This window comes from Silene latifolia, chromosome Y, assembly GCF_048544455.1.
Source record: "Silene latifolia isolate original U9 population chromosome Y, ASM4854445v1, whole genome shotgun sequence".
NCBI lineage: Eukaryota > Viridiplantae > Streptophyta > Magnoliopsida > Caryophyllales > Caryophyllaceae > Silene > Silene latifolia.
The window spans coordinates 125511388-125532172 of NC_133538.1; the positions used below are offsets into that span (position 1 = coordinate 125511388).

At 39.1% G+C, this 20785-nt stretch overlaps 1 non-coding gene across 1 annotated transcript; it reads left to right on the forward strand.

Annotated features, from left to right (window-relative positions):
* The first annotated feature begins 8766 nt into the window (after positions 1 to 8766).
* LOC141634946 (small nucleolar RNA R71) lies at positions 8767 to 8873 on the forward strand. The gene has a single exon (XR_012539660.1). It is a non-coding gene; the product is annotated as a small nucleolar RNA R71 (small nucleolar RNA).
* The last annotated feature ends 11912 nt before the right edge of the window (positions 8874 to 20785 follow it).

A 20785-nucleotide genomic window follows, 5' to 3' on the forward strand; every position in this document is an offset into this window, starting at 1 on the left:
TGATGGTACCACAAAATTTTTAGGCAGATATATCTTGGCTATCTCATCCACGAAGGGAGAGTCAACATAACTTTCAGGGTTGGCTTTTTCAATGGTTGGAGGTACTCCAGGATTCTTCTCAAATTTCTCATGGAGTTTCTGGATCTCCTGGAGCATGGCCATCATTATGGCTGCTTTAGTTTGATCGGGGATGGCCTCTTCATTTGGAGTATCCTCTGAGTCTGAATCAATGTCTCCTGCTTTGGATTTTGTTGGAGTTGGAGTACCAAAGTTGAAGAGAACTGTGCTCTAGACTGAATCTTCAATTTTGAACCTAAAGCCTTATCCTCTAGCTTTTGCTTCAGACTGGATGGTCGGAATGTTTCGGAGCTATATTCTATTTTTCGGAACAATTGTCGTTGGAAGAACCTAGACCAAAAGACAATTTATAACTTCACAAACAACTCTACAATTAGTAAAAAGGCAAGTAAAGGTCGGATCCCAAGGGACGGGAATTGAGATGAGATTTCTATTGAAACTAGTGGTGTCTTAGGGGTGTCACAATTTGGGTTGATGTAGAAGGTCACTAACTAGATAGAAATGAAAATAAATAAGCAAGATGAATTAAAAGGGTTGTAAACAATTGATAAAAAGCACTAGGGTATCATGGGGTCATAGGAAAGTTTGGGTCCCGGAGCCGAATCGATTAGATTGTACAACACCTACAAGTCAACTTAGTCTTTCCTACTCAACAACATGCATGGTCTAATGAGCCTCGAGTTGTTTTATGTCTTACAAGTCTCATTGAAAAGATAGGTGATGGGTAAAAAATGCAAGGATTCATAGGCTCACATTTCATCAAACATAACATGTGCATGAGTTGAGATCAAAACAAGCAAGCAAATAAACCATGAAAGCATATTAATTTAAGCATGAATCATTCCCCATGTTGGTTTTCCCTAATTACCCATTAACCCTAGCTAGGTCACTACTCACTCATTATCATGTTGATCATGCTAGCAAGGTTATCAATCATACCAACAAATTGAAACATGATGAACAAATGAAAGTAATTAACAATAATTAAAAAGGGATTAAGAGAATTATACCTACTAATGATTCCAATAATAAAGGAAAGAATAAAAGAAGTACTTGATGCTTGATTGAGAGGTTGTCAATCTCCCAATAATAACCCAAATAATATTCAATTACCCAAAATAAAGGATGAACAAGAGAGAGATTAAGGAAATAAAACTTGTATTAAAACTTGATTAATTGTTGATTACAATACTAAAGAGAGATTTGATTGATATTAACTACTCTAATAATTGATAAGAAGAACATGCTCTTCTAATTAGACTAATGGGGTATTTATAGTGGGAATTAGGTGGATGCATTAGGGTTAACTAAGGGCTAAACTAGTAATTACACTTTTTAGATTGAGCAGAGAGACGACGGTATTTTTCGAAGGAAGGGCTTCTTTCTTTGAAACTTGAAGAAACGGATTTGTGCTGGACTGGAATCCGTGCGTCTTAGGCACGGGACGGGCGGATTCAGGAGCCTCTGCCCGGGCGTCTTCAAGGGAATCCGGTCGTCTTCTGGGCTTGCTGCCCGGGCGTCTTTGAAGGAAGACGCACAGATTGTGCTGTGGAGGACGGGCGGATTCAGGACAATCCGCACGGATTGCTCCTCAGTTTTGCTTCTTCTTCTTTTCTTCCCTTTTCTTCGTAAAATCCTTGGGGATTTCCTCGGGGATGCAAGGATCCTTTCTCGTCATTGCCCAACTACTATAATATGTACAAAGGCCTTCTAATCTTGTCTCTCCTTGATGCTTGGTCATTGAATTCAATCAACTTAGTCTCGTTTTGCCATGAATATGCAAGATTTGCACTCCTTTCCTACCAAGGGATCAAAATCTCAAAGAATATGCAAAACAAAGAACTAAAGACAATAAATGACCCAAATATGCACTAAAAAGCATGGGAACAAGGCTAATTCGGGGACTAAATATGCGCTAATTTTGGTCACATCAAATATCCCCAAACCGAACCTTTGCTCGTCCAGAGTAATGAGGTGACAAAGACTAAGACCATTATTTAAACTAACCTAATAACATAGCCGATATGAGACAATTAGCGGGTCTCACTCCGCCCCTTCAACTCACAACAAGACAACCATGAGGTAGGATGCCTTCTTGCAAGGCAAGGTGGGTCTTGCCAAAATGGCGACACATCCAAACATTAAGCACACAAAATCAAATAATGGATGCATCTACAAAAGGAATAGCCACATCCTCATCAAGTGGCAGAGGCAACTAAGAGAGAACAAATTTAAGAGCATATAATCCTTCACAAATACTAGTTCAACAAATTACTAAGGCTAAGAGGATGGCACTAAATCACCTCCAAATGGTGTTAAACTAGACTACTTTCGTCCTCAATTCCCAAATGCTTTCGTCAAGAGCGATCGGATGGTGGTGGAATGATGATCCGTATGATGCTAGTAGCATATGACATGACAACTCTCGAATTCTCTACAAAAGTAAAGGTCATGGATCGTCCCAAGCTCGACAAAGTGGCTTGACAAAAAGGCTTTTTGGGAATGAAATGCTCAAATCGTTATAAACAAAGGGTGGATATGACTAGTATTCAAAATTTGACCTCATTTAACTTTCACATTTCAAAAATTTAAGATGGGGTTTGTCCCTTCCGGGCTAGTGTCCTTTGCTTTTGCCAATCGCTTATTAGGCAACCGGTTAACCTCTAGACAGTAGCTTTTCGGGGTGATAGTCACTCTGTCTCTGGGCGGTTGAATTCACAACCGTGTGGGGGCCCAATTCAATGGATCCCTCTCCAAAGCACATCGAAGTGGTACGCCTCCATCAAAACAACTAAATTTCTCAACATTTCAACATTTCATAACATTTGAGGTTTCCTTAGCAATAAATTACTTCCACATATAAAAATTTTCGAAATGAGCATTTCAAAATTATTGATAGAAAAGTATTTTTGGGTTGCCTTACCACAAGGTCAATCAAGGTCACCTAGACAAGTTAACCAAGTCCACATCGCATCACGGGGTTGGAATAGGTGACTCACATGCAAACTCTTGACTAGGCTTTGGGTCATGGGTCAAAAGACACTAGTATAACACAACCTAGGGTGTTTTACAACCATTCTAGTAGGCAAAGTCTTAAGTTGAAAAAGTATTTGTAATGGTTTAGTTGCTCTTGTCAAAGTTCTCAATTAGGCACTTTTCAAAATATTTCATCTAAATGCAACTATATGCCATGATGCAACTATTATATACATCCTAATGCAAGTGATTCTACCAACTAATATGACATATAAACTAAATGAAAGTCCTAAGTTCACATTGTTATACCGCATCAATCAAAATAAAGCCACATAGTCATTAACATAAAGAGGAAAAAGGAGATTGGAAAGATAATACCATGCGGTCTTCAAGATCCTCATGTCTCGGATGTGGTGTAGTCAATCAATGTGAACAAGGATAGAACAAACACATATATACAATAATACATGACTACACTAAAAAGGAAATAAACATGTTTTTGGGTTTTTCAATTTTCAAATTTTTATGGTTTTTCAAAAATTTTCAATTTTTTTTGGATTTTTGAATAAAAGTTAAGTTAGAATTCCCCATCCTCACACTGATATGGGCATTGTCCTCAATGGCTAAAATGATGGGAAATTATGCAAACATGATGCATGATTTCTACATTAAATGCAAGCTACACTAATCTACACTACATGATGCATGGTTTTTGTTTATGATGGAGAGGATAATTTAGATTACCTCCCGTTGTGTATGCATTAACTTCCCCAAACCGATCTAGAAATTATTGCTAATGTCCTAAGGTTGGGTGTAGTTTATGCACAAACTATGCAATGCATGAAACTAATTTTGTCACTTTGGATTTTGAAAGGTGGGAACAATAAAATGAGAACAACTCAATGGGGCCGAGGTGTTAGTCCTCAATGGTTCTCGGACTACTCCAACAATGATCAAGATTAATAAATAGAACAAAGAGAGAAATAGACAAACCTCAAGAGGGTAGGAGCCTCTAAAGCTTGCTAATCTTCCATCATATCATCATTATCATCACCTTCCTCACTAGAAGTGGTCTCATCACCACTTTCTTCTTCACCTTGCTCATCATCCTCTTCTCCTTCTTCACTAGCTTCTTCATCAATGTTATCATCAACCTCTTCATTACCGACAACCTCATTATCACCCGGAACAACCCTAGATGCATTCGGAAAGAAGACTTCCCTATCCGCCCAACTAGGCAAAGGACATAAAGGGTCAAGTAGTCCTTGCCTAGCTATGAAGGAGGGGTGGATATTGTGCTAAGTATGCATTTTTCCGATCCTCGAAAGCTTGCTTGTGCATCTCTTGTATGAGAAGAGTCAAATAATTATTTCTTGCTTCAACGCCTTCGGGCTTGAACTCTTGGTACTCGAAAGGATAGGTTGATGTGACAACGGAAGAGGAGGGCATTTCAATTTCACCCTTTTGTTGTCGGATAATGTACTCGGCCTCTTTTGAAAGGGGAAGTAGATAGTTGGTCCGGTGGACACTCAATCGACAAATCTTTGAAGGCAAAGTGAAGGATCTAGCCTCACTAGTGAGCCATCCATACTTGGTGTCAAGAGGGTTATCGGTAATCCACTTGTACTTGTATATCATAGTATTAATATCAATGAGATGACCACCCTCTTTCGCCTCATACTTGTTATCTTTGTTGAAGTTCAGATCAAAGTATTTAGCTAGGATAGTGACTAGGCCTCCATTCATAATAACGGTGTTGCCTTTCTTCCCAAAATCAATATTTAGCCATCTATCCACCAAAAGCCTTAGAGAGTTGAAAGGCTTGGTGAATTCCCTTCCAATGTTCAAAGCCGACTCAAGAAGAACAAAATCGAGTTTGGTGAAATGGTTGGTGTCTTTTCTTGCAATGATGGTGTTCCCTATGACCTTGTGCCACACTCTAATGCCCGGATGGTGGACTAATAGAGCGCGACAGGCATGAAAGTCCTCAAATTTCCTTCCGGAAATCGCCTCCCAAAGAGGGTCGGGGTCATACTTGCCAACATTCTTAAAATAACTTGGTGAATCACTAAGACCCAAAGCTTTACCCATTTCCTCGAAGGAGATGCGCCTACTAACATTAGCTAGAAGAAACTCGATGGTCTCCATGGTCTCAACCTTGTTAACTTTCAAAGAACTCAAAAATTCTAAGGTAAGGGAGGGGTATGTCAATTCTTTTGATTCAAACAATTTCTCCAACCCCATGGCTTTGAAGAAGGCTCTAGTTTGCTCAAGGACACCCAACTTATCTAAGGTATCTTCACAAATAAACTAGGTGGATAGAAATGATTTCCTAGCAAACTTGGCAAAAGTGTCCCTATGGGATTTGGAAATGAAAATTACCTCCGGATAATTCGAAAGTTGAGCAATTTCCGGAATAGAAGATGTTGTTGCTTCCATGGGAGGTTGTTGTTGTTGCACTTCCAAGTTTGGGCTAGCTACCACCATAGCCAATGCTTTCTTTACTTGAAGACTCTTTTGTCTTGATGAGAGTGCCTTTGCCTTTGGTGCCATTGATGAATAAACCAAGAAAAGAGTGAAAATCTTCAATTTCTAGTGTACCCAAATTGATTTAAAGATGAAAGGCTTTGCCTTTATGAATTCAAAAATCGACTCAAAGGTTGAAGATTTTGTGTTTGGTTTTGATTTTTGTTGAAAGGGGAGTGATTGATTTGTTGTTAAAAGGATGTTTTGATTTGATTTTGGTGAATGTTGTTGAGTAATCTTGTTTTTGTGATGGAGAGATTAAGGGTTTTGGAGTTATGAGTAGTGTTATGAATGAAGGGATGAAGAAATGAATGTGGGAGGGGGTTTATAAAACCCGAAAAATTTGAAAAGCAGGGGCAAGACGGGCGGTTTTTGCTCGGGACGCCCGGATTTGGCCTGTTCTGGATTGGGAAAAACTCGCCTAAAGACGGGCGTCTTTTAGTGAAGACGCTCGGATTTGCAAACACGGGACGGGCGTCATTCAGGGAAGACGGGCGGATTCCTTTACAGGGATTTTTCTTGTTTTTCTCCGCCAAGAAGACGGACGTCTTCCTTTCAGGACGAGCGGATTTTTGAAGACGGGCGGATTTGAATGTAGGACGCCCGGATTCGTTGACAGTCAGAAATTTCAAAAATTCAGCTTATGTTGGACGGGCGTCTTCTACCCAATATGCCCGGATTGCTTGAAGACGAGCGGATTCTCCTGAATCCGCTCGGATTCGACCCCTTTTTACCCGGATTCAGTTCCATCCGTGTACTTTGCATATCCCTTGTCATTTTTCCATTCTTCTTCATATCTCGTGTTCTTCATTGTGGGGGCACTACTAAGGCATGGATAGCCTAGGCAATTGGCATCCCCACACTAAGCTAAAGCACTACACATTAATTGAAATTATTAGTCCCTCCCTCACTTCTCTCAAACATGATAATTATCTTGATCAAAGTATAAAAATCCAAAAATGACAAAAAATGCAATATAAGAATTGAAATGCAAGTTAGGGAGTTAGAGATATTTACAAATGGTGGTTTAGGGAGGACTCCACCAAACTCTCATTCTTGATGAGATGTCAAGGGGGCATGTTCAAGGTGTTGTTGATGTTGCTCAACACCTTGAAAAAGTAATCAAACGCTTGTTCATTATCATGATAGAGGTCTTCAATAGACCTTGGCCCTTGTTGTCGGTCTTGATCTATGGCATTACCAATGTAGGGATTAAAAATCCCTTCAAATTCGTCGTCCCAAAGACCACAAACTTCATTAAGTTGATCATTGAAAATCTCTTGATTTGGTGGAGACAACTCTCCCATTTCCTTTTCTTGGCCAATAAGGCCATCCTCTTCTTCCTTGCTTGATTTTGATGAGCTTTGCAAGCTCTCTTTGTCACAATTCACTTGCTCTTTGAATGGAGTATCTTCAATTTTCTTCTTCCATTGGAGTTCCGACTCCTTTCTTTCATCCTTCCGACTATAATGATCGATCATAAAACACGGTTCATGTAAACGGGGAGCTCTCATAGTCTTGTCAAGATTAAAAGTTATACTCTCATCTCCCACTTCTAGAGTGAGCTCACCATGTTTTACATCAATCACCGCACCCGCGGTGTGTAATAAGGGTCTTCCTAGAATGATTGGAATTTTGGAATCTTCCTCCATATCAACAATGACAAAGTCTACCGGGATGAAAAACTTCCCAATTCGTACGGGGACATCTTCCCATATCCCTAATGGTGTCTTCGTCGATCTATCGGCCATTTGGAGTGTGATATTGGTGCATTTAAGCTCTCCCATCCCCAACCTTTTACTCATCGAGTACGGCATAACACTCACACTAACCCCTAGATCACATAAGACTTTGTTGATCGTGGTGTCACCAATGGTACACGGTATTGAGAAGCTTCCCGGATCCTTTAGCTTTGGTGGTGAACTCCCTTGAAGTATTGCACTACTCACCTTAGTGAAGGCAATAGTCTCAAGCTTCCGGATCGGATTCTTCTTTGTGAGGATGTCTTTCATGTATTTTGCATAGGCCGGCACGTGATTGATTAATTCCGTGAAAGGAATTGATACTTCCAAATTCTTCACAATTTCCATAAACTTTCCAAGTTGGTCATAAAATTTGGGCTTGGCTTGACGGCTTGGAAAAGGAAGTCTAATCACAATGGGTTCTTTCTCCTTGGCCTTGTCTTCATTTTTCTTTGAAATTTCTTCTTCTGATGATTCTCCATCTTTGGAGTTTTGCACAATTTCTTCCTTATCACTATCTTTCACAACTTCATCCTCAACTTGCGTCTTCGGTGCTTCATACCTTGTACCACTTCTCAAGTGAATGGCACTAACCGTTTCATGTCTTGGGGGATTACTTTGAGGTGGTAATTGCCCATTTTGTCTTTGTGAGCTTGAAGATGCTAGTTTAGTCAATTGGGTTTCCAACATTTTGGTGTGAGCTAGGATGTTGTTGATGGTGGTTTCCTTTGCTTGACTATCCTTTTGCATTTGAGTGAAAAACTCTTGTTGATTCTTTTGCATTTTAAGGACCGCTTTTTGAACATCAAAACCTTGGTCATTTTGTTGATTGTATGGATTTTGATTTTGGTAACCTTGGTTTTGGTTCTAAAAGGGTCTTTGATTTTGGTTTCTCATGGGAGGTGGGGTATATGTTGTTTGAGGGTTTTGAACATTTTGGCTTTTGTATGAGAGATTTGGATGGAATTTGGTGTTTTCATTGTAATAGTTGGAATAAGGGGTACCACTCTTGTATGCTTGGAAAGCATTCACTTGTTCATTTGTTCCCCTACATTCACTTTGGTCATGTCCCAAAGTTTCACAATTCTCACATATCCCACTTGGGATTGATGAGGATGCCGTCATGGCATTAACATGATGCTTTGGTGATTTTGAGGCTTCTTCAAGCCTAGCCATAGCTTTTTCAAACATCAAATTGATTGTGTCAATGTGAGCACTAAGTTGAGCACCCAATTGAGTAACGGAGTCCACTTCATGCTTTCCTCCTCTAGTAGCCTTGCGAGGTCTACTATATTGTGAGTTATGGACCGCCATTTCCTCAATTTTGTTCCATGTTTGATTGTCATCAACTTCGGTGAACATTCCATTTGATCCCATGTTGAGAATGTTCCTTGAATCTTCATATAGACCGTTCCAAAATTGTTGTACCAAGAACCACTCGCTAAGTCCATGGTGAGGACATGAGCGACAAATTCCTTTGAACCGCTCCCAAGCATCATACAAAGATTCTTCATACCTTTGCTTAAAACCCGTAATTTGAGCTCTTAGCATGTTAGTCTTTTCCGGTGGGTAGAATGTTTTGTAGAAAGCTAGAGCCAACTTCTTCCAAGAATCAATTCCGAGAGTGGCCTTATCTAGGCCCTTCAACCATTGTTTCGCGGTGCCAATTAGAGAAAAAAGAAATAAGACCCATGGAATTTGGTCTTGAGTTACACCGGTTTGAGAAATCGCATCACAATAGTCACAAAAGGTTTCCATATGAGAATGAGGGTGTTCACTAGGCATCCCCCCAAATTGGCTCCTTTTGACTAATTGGATAAAGGCGGATTTGGCAATAAAATTTCCAGTCAAATGTTGTGGTGTGGGAGTACCATTGGGTAGGTTCTCCTCGGTGGGTACGGAATGTGATGAAAACTTAGGCATTGTGGGTTGATTTTGTGTGGTATTTTGTGTTGTGTTCTCCTCACTTTCTCTTGCAAAAGGGTTGATGAACTCAATAGTTGGTTGAATATCCACAACCTCACTAATACCTCTCAAATTCCTCCTAGCAAATCTTCTATTGTTTGTCAAAGTTCTTTCAATTTCACAATCAAAAGGTAACAAATCACCTTGTGACCTTCTAGACATGCAAAATATCAAACAACTTGAAAACAATTAGAACAAACCTTGAAGAGTTTTACTTCCCCAAGGCAAAGAAAGACACAACTAATAACAATATATGAAAATCTAAATCAAGATAACACCGTCACCGGCAACGGCGCCATTTTTGGTCGGACTGTTTCGGAGCTATATTCTATTTTTCGGAACAATTGTCGTTGGAAGCACCTAGACCAAAACACAATTTATAACTTCACAAACAACTCTACAATTAGTAAAGAGGCAAGTAAAGGTCGGATCCCAAGGGATGGGAATTGAGATGAGATTTCTATTGAAACTAGTGGTGTCTTAGGGGTGTCACAATTTGGGTTGATGTAGAAGGTCACTAACTAGATAGCAAGGAAAATAAATAAGCAAGATGAATTAAAAGGGTTGTAAACAATTGATAAAAAGCACTAGGGTATCATGGGGTCATAGGGGAATCATGGGAATTGATCATACAAACATGTTCTCAAATTATAAGCAAGCAATTATTGTTGTGATGGATTGAGTTGGGTTATATCTTACAATCCTACGAAAGTTTGGGTCCCGGAGCCGAATCGATTAGATTTTACAACACCTACAAGTCGACTTAGTCTTTCCTACTCAACAACATGGTTGGTCTAATGGGACTCGAGTTGGTTTATGTCTTACAAGTCTCATTGAAAAGATAGGTGATGGGTAAAAAATGCAAGGATTCATAGGCTCACATTTCATCAAACATAACATGTGCATGAGTTGAGATCAAAACAAGCAAGCAAATAAACCATGAAAGCATATTAATTTAAGCATGAATCATTCCCCATGTTGGTTTCCCCTAATTACCCATTAACCCTAGCTAGGTCACTACTCACTCATTATCATGTTGATCATGCTAGCAAGGTTGTCAATCATACCAACAAAATGAAACATGATGAACAAATGAAAGTAATTAACAATAATTAAAAAGGGATTAAGAGAATTATACCTACTAATGATTCCAATAATAAAGCAAAGAATAAAAGAAGTACTTGATGCTTGATTGAGAGGTTGTCAATCTCCCAATAATAACCCAAATAATCTTCAATTACCCAAAATAAAGGATGAACAAGAGAGAGATTAAGGAAATAAAACTTGTATTAAAACTTGATTAATTGTTGATTACAATACTAAAGAGAGATTTGATTGACATTAACTACTCTAATAATTGATAAGAATAACATGCTCTTCTAATTAGACTAATGGGGTATTTATAGTGGAAATTAGGTGGATGCATTAGGGTTAACTAAGGGCTAAATTAGTAATTACACATTTTAGATTGAGCAGAGAGACGCTGGTATTTTTCGAAGGAAGGGCTTCTTTCTTTGAAGCTTGAAGAAACGGATTGGTGCTGGAGTGGAATCCGTGCGTCTTAGGCACGGGACGGGCGGATTCAGGAGCCTCTGCCCGAGCGTTTTCAAGGGAATCCGGGCGTCTTATGGGCTTGTTGCCCGGGCCTCTTTGAAGGAAGACGCACGGATTGTGCTGTGGAGGACGGGCAAATTCAGGACAATCCGCACGGATTGCTCCTCAGTCTTGCTTCTTCTTCTTCTTCTTTTCTTCCCTTTTCTTCATAAAATCCTTGGGGATTTCCTCGGGGATGCAAGGATCCTTTCTCGTCATTGCCCAACTACTATAATATATACAAAGGCCTTCTAATCTTGTCTCTCCTTGATGCTTGGTCATTGAATTCAATCAATTTAGTCTCGTTTTGCCATGAAAATGCAAGATTTGCACTCCTTTCCTACCAAGGGATCAAAATCTCAAAGAATATGCAAAACAAAGAACTAAAGACAATAAATTACCCAAATATGCACTAAAAAGCATGGGAACAAGGCTAATTCGGGGACTAAATATGCGCTAATTATGGTCACATCACTGAACTCTGATTCTTTTAGTTTATGGATTTCAGCCTCAGCCTGGCCAAATTCTGCTTCAGTTTCTCCATTTCCAGTACTTGTTGTTTGGCGGCAGCCAGTTGTTGTTCTATGCTGTCTCCAGTCATTTTTTGGTAAGATTTTTGTGTTGTTTGGAATTAGGTTTTGATTATTTTTGAGCTGGAAGCCCCACGGTGGGCGCCAATTGTTTTAGCAGGATTTCTCACTAGGATAATGTCCTGCCAGGGATATAATTTCAGGGCAATCTAACTCAAAATAAGTATGCCTGACTAGTACGACAGATTAAGTAAAATATAAATACTAAAGTAAGACACAAAGATTTATACGTGGAAAAACCCTGGGAATAAGGGAAAAAACCACGGGCACCAAGCCTGGAGGAATTATTAAAATGATTTTGAGTATCCTGACAGGGAATGTGTATGTCAGGCTAGGAATAGAGTATGGTTGTTTAATAATAATGCTAAGGTAGTTTATGATTACAAATATGAGTGTAGAATGCGAGTGTGTAAGTGATCTTTCTTCTTTCTCCTTCTATGCTATTTATAGTGGTCTTCTTCCCCTTTTAACGGTCCTCCAAGGTGGTTTTAGGTTTTCCCAGTAAATAGGCCTCGTGCCCTATTTACCCAGGAGAGGTTGGTTGACTCTTGAAGTTAGCCGCCTTTGTCTCTGCTGGGTTGACTGTTTCATAGTTGTTGTGAGTTTTGTTGAATAAGTCTCCGGTGTAAACAGTAACCACTTTTTTGAACTTTAGCTGTTGCCTGACGCGTTCTTGTTGTGCTTAACATGTGGCTTGATGAGATATCCTTTCAGGCCTGGCCTAATAGGAGCCTGACCTGACTTTCCCTCCTGGCTGGCACATGTTCAGGTGTTTGGACGTCTTATATTGAATGTCTTCTGTTCAGGCTTAGCTTGGACAATCGCCTGATTCTTGTCTGATCAGATAGGGTATATCTGGGCCCATCAATTATTATTATTATTATCAATTATCAATTATTATTATTATTATTATTATTATTATTATTACTATTATTATTATTATTACTATTACTATTACTATTACTATTACTATTACTATTACTATTACTATTACTGTTACTATTACTACTACTATTATTATTATTATTATTATTATTATTATTATTATTATTATTATTATTATTATTATTATTACTACTATTACTATTATTAGTATTATTACTATTACTATTAGTATTACTATTATTATTATTACTACTATTATTACTACTACTATTATTATTACTATTATTACTATTATTATTATTATTATTATTATTATTTTATTATTATTATTATTATTATTATTATTATTATTATTGTTATTGTTATTGTTATTGTTATTGTCATTGTTATTGTTATTGTTATTGTTATTGTTATTATTATTATTGTTATTATTATTGTTATTATTATTATTATTATTATTATTATTATTATTACTATTACTATTATTATTACTACTATTATTACTATTATTACTATTATTATTATTATTATTATTATTATTATTATTATTCCGTCTTAAAACATAACTTGTAGAATATAATATAATTTATATAATTATAAATTATGGGGTATTATACTTGGAATATGAGATTGGATGAGTATGAATCTTTGAACGGCATGTGAATGATTATGTGGATGAGCTTATAGCTGCTGAGGCCTGAATTACAGGTGTGATTGGTTATAGTAGGAGTGTGAACTATGGGTGTCAATGGTGTGATGTTTGCTATGTGTGAATCCATGTTATGCGTGAGTTATCAAGTGTATTCGTTGCGTAGTAGAAGTGTGTTGATTATTTGTGTGTATACGATATTGTTGTTGGTACAATCGAGTTTTTGAGTTTCATTATGTATGGAGGGATATTAGTTATATGTGTGTAATTGCTAAGGTGTGTAGTAAGTAGTGGAAGTAGAATCTAATTTGTGACGAGTTCTAGGTGTCTTAGACCTTTTTAAGGTACTCGACCGAGTACATATGGGTACTCGACCAAGTACATATGGGTACTCGACCGAGTATGCCTTACTCGACCGACTACAAGGTACGCTCGACCGAGTGCCTGATAGGCAGTAACAGTTGTAATCTGCCAATTAGATACTCGACCGAGTACACTAGAAAACTCCACCGAGTGCACCTGACACTTGACCGAGTGCCTTAATTTTACCGGTTTTCACGAGAATTTCTGGAAACCTTATATACTCTTAAGTTTGTTTTATTTCATCACTTTTACTTCCTCTTGACTTGAAACACTCTTAAAAACCTCTTCTTTACAAATTCTTGGAAAACCTTAGTGCTAATTACTCCTTTGATTCATCCAAGTGTTCATCTTTTCAATCAATCTCGTTCTAAAACTTCAAGGTAATGTGTTTCTAATCCTTTATCAAAAATTTAAATGACTAGTGTTTGATTAGAAACTAAAATTTCGATTTAAAACCATTAGAATCATATGCTATGTATAGTTAATTTGGTAAAGCTTGCCTTAATTATAGTTTTTTTAGTATAGAAAAGATGATTTTAAGCCCAAATTTGCCTATTGATGCACTGAAATTTCTAGGGTTTACCTCAAAATTTTGATTTATGTCATCCTAATTCATCCTAGATGGCTATAAGAGGCTAGGTGATCCTCATGCTACACTACCTAGTGTTCCTTTTCGAGTATTTTAACTAAAAAATCCGTCTTAAACTTCACCTTTTGAAATATAAAATCTGAAATTGTTTTGTAAATCATGAAACGCGGAAATTCTTGTTGAATCCATATTCTTGAAGTATGCTGAGAGCCCATGGAGCCACCAAGAAGAGACCCGTGAAACCACTGCGGCCGAGAAAGGCTAATCGAGTCAAGCAACGACTATTCCTCAGATAGCTAAGTACCCCACTGTGGTATTTTCAAACTTTGATCAGCGTAAGGCTTTTGCTGCTTTAATGGAAACTCCTTTGAAACCTACCCGGTGTGTGGACACGAACACTTTGGAGGAGTTGGGTATTGAGGTTGATGTTTGTTATATGTTTGAGGTGTTAGGTATAGAGGGTTTATATCGGCTTCGTAAGAAGGCCTATGCTTTCCTTACCCTTGAGTTATCGAGTTCTTATAAGTATGATGTTGCTAGGAAGACCGTTGGTTTCCGCCTCATGAACACCAAATTTGACTTGACCCTTGATGAGGTAGCTGAGCATTTGGGGTTGGATAAGGAAAAGGAAGGGTATTTGGAGGATGTGGGAGCGGACAGTGGGGCTGCCTGTTTCCTTCCCTTGTTCACTGGTCGGCATGTGCCTAGTGTGAGTGCCATGCTTATCAACGATGTTCAACATGTGTCTCTTAAGCTTTTCTTGAGGATGATAACATGTCTGTTATATGGGAGGAATGATGCGAGTAAACTGAATTCATATGAGGTGATGTTTCTGGTGTCTTACCTGAGCCCGACCCAAGGGGAGCGTTTTTACTATAGTGTTGCAGCTATAGTGTTTGCTAGCCTAGTCCAGATGACCCAGTCTCGACATCGTTACCTTAGTTGTGGTGCCATGCTGACCCGATTAGTTCAGAGGCTGACTGATCTGCTGTTGAGTTTTCGGCCTTGTTCGAGGGAATCCCTACCATCAACAAGGATTATTTGCTTCATATGAAGTGGTTGAGGTTGTAAGACGATGGGACTTTGGCATGGAGGGTGAAAGGGTCTAGGTGGATGAGGTTACCGTATAAGGAAAACCTTCCAGTGACTGATCATTTAGAGGAGACTGGCCCGGATAGTGAGATTCCCGACCTTCCACCGCAGAGTTACCTTATCCCTGACCATATCAATAAGGAGATGCGTGAACCGGTGTTGACTCCCCATCGTACGAGAGTTGCCCAACCTCCATGTGATACTCGGGGAGCGAGAGAGACTACGGAGGTTGTATCGGAGACACCTTTTGTTTCCCAAGACATTTCACAGTACCCGTACCAGTATCAGCACCAGTATCCGGCATACCCGACCATTCACAACCCTAGGATGCAGATTAGCAAGATCACGGAGTGGTTGTCCAATGCTTTAGTTTTGAGGAACATGCATGAGATGGCAAACTTCCAGAATGTGGGGATTGAGTATGCTCAACTGGCTTGGTGGAGGGGAGTGGGGAATGATAGCGGGGTTTTCGAAAGCTATGGAGTGGATAGAGTTGCGTGATAAACCATGATTAGCCATGACTTTCGCTGTCTCACAGGTCCTTGGGGTGCCAACTATGGTAGTCAGCTTGACCCGGGCGATAGATGGGTTTGTGGCGGTGCTTTTGCTGGAGCGGGTGATGGAGCTGGGGCATCGAGTACAGTTGATGAGGAGCCGATGGACGAGGATGTGAGTGAAGAGCCTTGAGTTGGATGCTTCATCGTTGTTGTTATGTTTGTTTTGCTGAACTTGATACGGATTTGATTTAGTTGTTCAATACTTGAAATATTTTTTCGTTGTGTTGTAACCCAGCCATAAGGCCAAGATTATTTTTCGTTTGAGTATCGTAGACTATGTTTCTGCTTGAGGTGCGGATTTTTGTGACATTTTGTATCTCGGAGTTAGTACTTGCAGGTAGTTCGGAATTATGTATTTGCGATGTTTTTAAGGTTGCGTTCTGACCAATGTTACTCGGCCGAGTATAAGCCATCACTCGACAGAGTACCCAATGCCCGGCCGAGTGCCAGCTGCTGCTCGACCGAGTACCCTGGGATATCCTCGATATTCATTTTTCATGATTTCATTGTTGATTTGCGTAATATCTTGAAGGGTTTATTGATGTTGTGATACTCTGTGTTGTATGAGATGGTCGCGATATAGGGATCACACTGTTGGAAATTGGGTAGAACGGGGAACCCAAAGTGGTGTGTTGTGTATAAGGTGGTGACACGAGTACTATTTTATGTATTCCGATAGTTGTCTATCTTTTGCATACATGTATAATTGGACTAATATCACATTAACAGGTAATAGTTGCATTTCCATGCTAATTGTTGTCTAAATCTTTTAATGTTACTATTCTAATTATGTCTGACCTAAGGACTTTTATCAGTACAACGAGATGTTATATTTGTTAATTGCTACACGCTCCGTTAATACTAATTGTTCTTTATCAGTAAGCAACTTTTTCCCTGAGCTTAAAGAGATCACTTTGATTAATTACTAGCATATTTGCCTAGATTGGATAAGATGGGGTTGGCTTAATTGTTGCGAATTTGGTACGATTACAATATGGATGGAATGAGCATAGTTGTATTGTTGCGGTCTTAAGATTTACACTTAGCATTACGTGTCTCTTGGATTTATTTCTTTTATGTCTTCGTCTGACGTGTGGGTAGAACTTTGGGGACGAATTTTTTTTAGGAGGGAAGACTGTAATACCCGCTTTTTAGGGACCCATTGACTGAACCTTGACCTTGCAGGATCCTTAGTGGGAGAGGAAGTGAGAATTATATTGCATTTGGAACTGATTACTTGACCTAGTAAGGGTCACTCGGCCGAGTGTCTGTGGCACTCGACCGAGTGCGGTCTACTCGGCCGAGTATGCTCCATACTCGTCCGAGTGATCTAGTGACAACGTGTTATAATGTTACGCGAAGGTCACGACTTAAATCATTTCGTAAATCATTTTATTCATTTTTCAAAACCTAAAATCAGACTCCTTTCCCCTTTTCTCCTCTTCTCCTCTCCACCGTACCAAATTCGAATCCTCCACTTAGAATACTAACGTGGGAGCGGGATTAGCGAGTCAGGATGTAGTTTCCGTTGTCGGTCGATTTAATAAGGTAAGTTTTTATCCTCATCGTTGGTATTAGTAATTATACAAGTTGGCCGTGATAGAGTTATACCATGGGTTGTAGGTGCGATGGTGATGTCCCGTATACGTTTGAATGGTTGTTGGTGCTTGCGTGAAGATTCGATAGAGGTAGGGTTTTGCTACTCAGTAAAGCTTGTGTTTGGTTGAATTGTTGTAATTGTTTGTCATTAAGAGTATATTATTGTGATTGTGGTGGTTGAGGTATTGGATTCGATATTGTGAGCCATGTCAGGATATGGCTTAACCCCCTTGTTTCGCCCCTTGTGACTCCCATCGCAAGGGGGATATGCACATTAATGAGCTTGGGTTCGCTTGTTGTGATGAGCGGGGATTTGATGTCCAGTGCTGCGGTCTGGCATTAGTTGGGGTGGGTTACCTGTTGCGATGGGAACCTGACTACTCCTTGCGATGAGAGTCATTGGTTACTACGGAGGTTGGAGTTGGTGGAGGTCGGTATTATTGTTTATACTTATGATGTTTTATTGTCCTATTATTTCTTCCTTCTTCATATTCTGTTACTGACCTTGTGTGATGTTTGTGTGTTCTTTGTGTTCTCTTATGTGTCTGTGGTGATCCATTTGATATTGCCGACAAATGGTGAGCAGGTAGTCTTATCAGGTGTATGATGATTTCTCCGAGCTATGTCAAGGGTTCCTGGAGGGTACGTGACATCGTTGAGTCCCACATAGTATAGGCGGTAGTAGTTGAAATACTTGTAATCTTTCCCTGTCAGTCTTGTATATTAGTTTGTCTTATAATAAAGTCTCTACTTTGAGTTAATAAAGTTATAATTGTTCTTTTATTTATATCCTGATGTACTCTTCCTCAGGAACCTGAGATGGTAACGCCCTTATTTTCTTGGGAAGGTCTTGTTAAAGGCTCGTTGGTAAATGGGGGTGTTACATCGTCGATCCACTGAGTCAGTGTATACAACAACACGTTTAGAAGACATATCCTATTGTTATTATATATTATTCTAACTTAAATCTAACTCTATATATACCTAACCCTCATCATAATACACTTTTGCCAGTTATAAAATACACATACACACCACATCAAGTTATAGAAGAAAAGGGAAGAGGGAAACGCAGGTTTCAGAATTGTATCGATCTAATTCATACCTACTCTTCGTACGTTGCTAGATCTATCTTTAGATCTGTTAATTAGTGATACCAATGACTAGTAATTCGTGCCTTGGGGTGTATTCGACCGTGTACTAGACCTTGACGGCGAAACTCGAATGAGTATAACGTGTATAAGACGGGATTCGGGGAATATGGCTAATTATGTTTTATTTATCATTTGTTTACGTTTTAATTGTAGAGTTTTGCCCTAGGCCGTGGAGTTTGATGACCGTGACTTGGGACGGGGGCCGTGAAGGCCGTGACCTAGGTGTGGGGGTAGGATTGGTCGTTGTCAATCGTAATTATATATGATGTGTCATTAATTGTATATGATAATTATTGTATAGGATCGGGATACATTGAAGAGTAGTTCTAGTTCGTTGCCTTTCTGGTTCGTGGTTATTTGCTGAAAAGGTAGGAATATCCTACTCAACCTTGGTTATTTTCTGGTAGTCTTGAATGTATATTTGTTACATTGAATTACTTGTGACAGAGTTGCAGAATGGAATCGAATGGTGCCTGGTTTGTTGGCTTGGTCGATCGATTTATATAGCCTGTCGATCGACCAGGCGTGTGTTGGGTGACGAATGGGAGGCCTTTAATTATTATTGATTCGTTGATTGCATACGAGGGGTTTATTCCAATTGCTATTATGATTGTTGTGATTATTGATACACCATACGAGCATTGTTGTTGTTATTATTATTATATTTAATGCCGTTGTGAATTATTATTGATACGAGATACGAGTATTGAGATGAGTTGTGCATAACATGGAGAGTGCTACTGCCAGTTGTAACACCCATGCTTTTGGAGCCTCACTCGGTCAATGTACTCGATAGAGTAGTGTCTCACTCGACCGAGTAGAGGGTCTACTCGATAGAGTAGGTCATTCTGTTTTTATGTAGGCTACGGGAGAGCGTCACTCGACCGAGTGAAGAGTTCACTCGATTGAGTGCAGAGCCACTCGACCGAGTGAACTGGTCACTCGATCCAGTGACCTGTCGTTGTCTAGCTTTTTACACGAGGCTTTGGTAGGTGGCCTATGACTCTCTAACCCTTATCTTTTCAGAATTCCTTTGCTAAAATCATCCCCACCTTATACTACCACTCTCTAAAAACTCCTAAAAATATTACACATCTTACTCTTCAAGATCTAGCTCACACATTTGAAGATTTATCTTCCTTTTCTTGTTTTTGCTCACTTGTTAGCATTTGTAATTTTATTTCCAACCTTTCTCGCTTATTCTTATTTAGTAGACCTTAATTTCTCTAGTGTGTGGTCTTCTAATTAATTAGGGTTATGATTAATTAATTAGAATAATTAAGGGAGTTAATTAGTATTGTTGTTATTTTAGTAATTAATAGTAATACTAGTCATAATTTGTGTAGGAGGAGATTTCATTGAGGAGCTCTTCTAGCTTGGTTGGTTGATTGATTGAAGACTATCAAGAGGTAGGGTTTCCCTACTTAGCTTTAATGATATAGATGTTTATTTGTGCATTTATTAGCATTAATGACATTGTAGTTACATTATAACATGAGTAATGGCAATTAGGGTTTGATGGTATGTTGTTGGTTAGCAATGTTCATACATGTGGAAGTTGGGTAATCATTGTTGGTCTCACATTGTTAGGTAAATTACATTATAACATGTTTATGGGACGTTGGTACAAAAGGGTGAGTTATTGATGAATTGAGCATTAATTACATGTCATGAGTTGTGTTAATTGAGAAGCATATTACTTGTTGTGATTGTCATTCTATGTGGTGTTGGTTGTTGGAAAATGTGTGGGATTTGCATTGGTTGTTGAGGGGACGCAAGACGGTTGGGAGAGCGTCTTGCGCTTGAGTCACCTTTTGGAGCTTTCCACTCCAAGAGGGATGTGCACATTAAGGACTTGAGTTTGGAGGGACTCGTGTGGTTGAGACATGACGTTTGGCAGGGGATCCGAGTCGCTCTCGGGCACGGTACAACGGACGTGTTCCGAGTACCAGTGGTGTGATGAAGTGTCGTGGGCGTGTCCCTGACATCGGTGTGTTGGAGGTGGATACTTGAGTTGTCATGCATCATTGTATTAATCCTTATTTGCATACTCATGTAGATCATCATAGTAGCATACCATTCAAGAACATCTATATTATTGGGGCTAACTAAAGTGTTTTCAAAATGTATGTGGTGAACCATATGATGATTTTTGCTCATATGGGGAGCAGTGAATTGACAGGTTAGCTTTGCATTTATGCGAAGGCTTTAGAGCGGTCTTCACTTTCTTGTCATTACTCTTGTTGTCTACTCTTTGACTCTATTAGACTCTACCTTTTATTTCAATATGGTTGTAATTAAGTGGGATGGTATTTGCAAACCTTAACTTGTAACTAAGTATCTAACTACAACTTATCTATTTTAAATCATTGTCTTAAATTGCTTTACATTCGTTTGTTCGCACTACATACTTGGGAAACCAAGTCT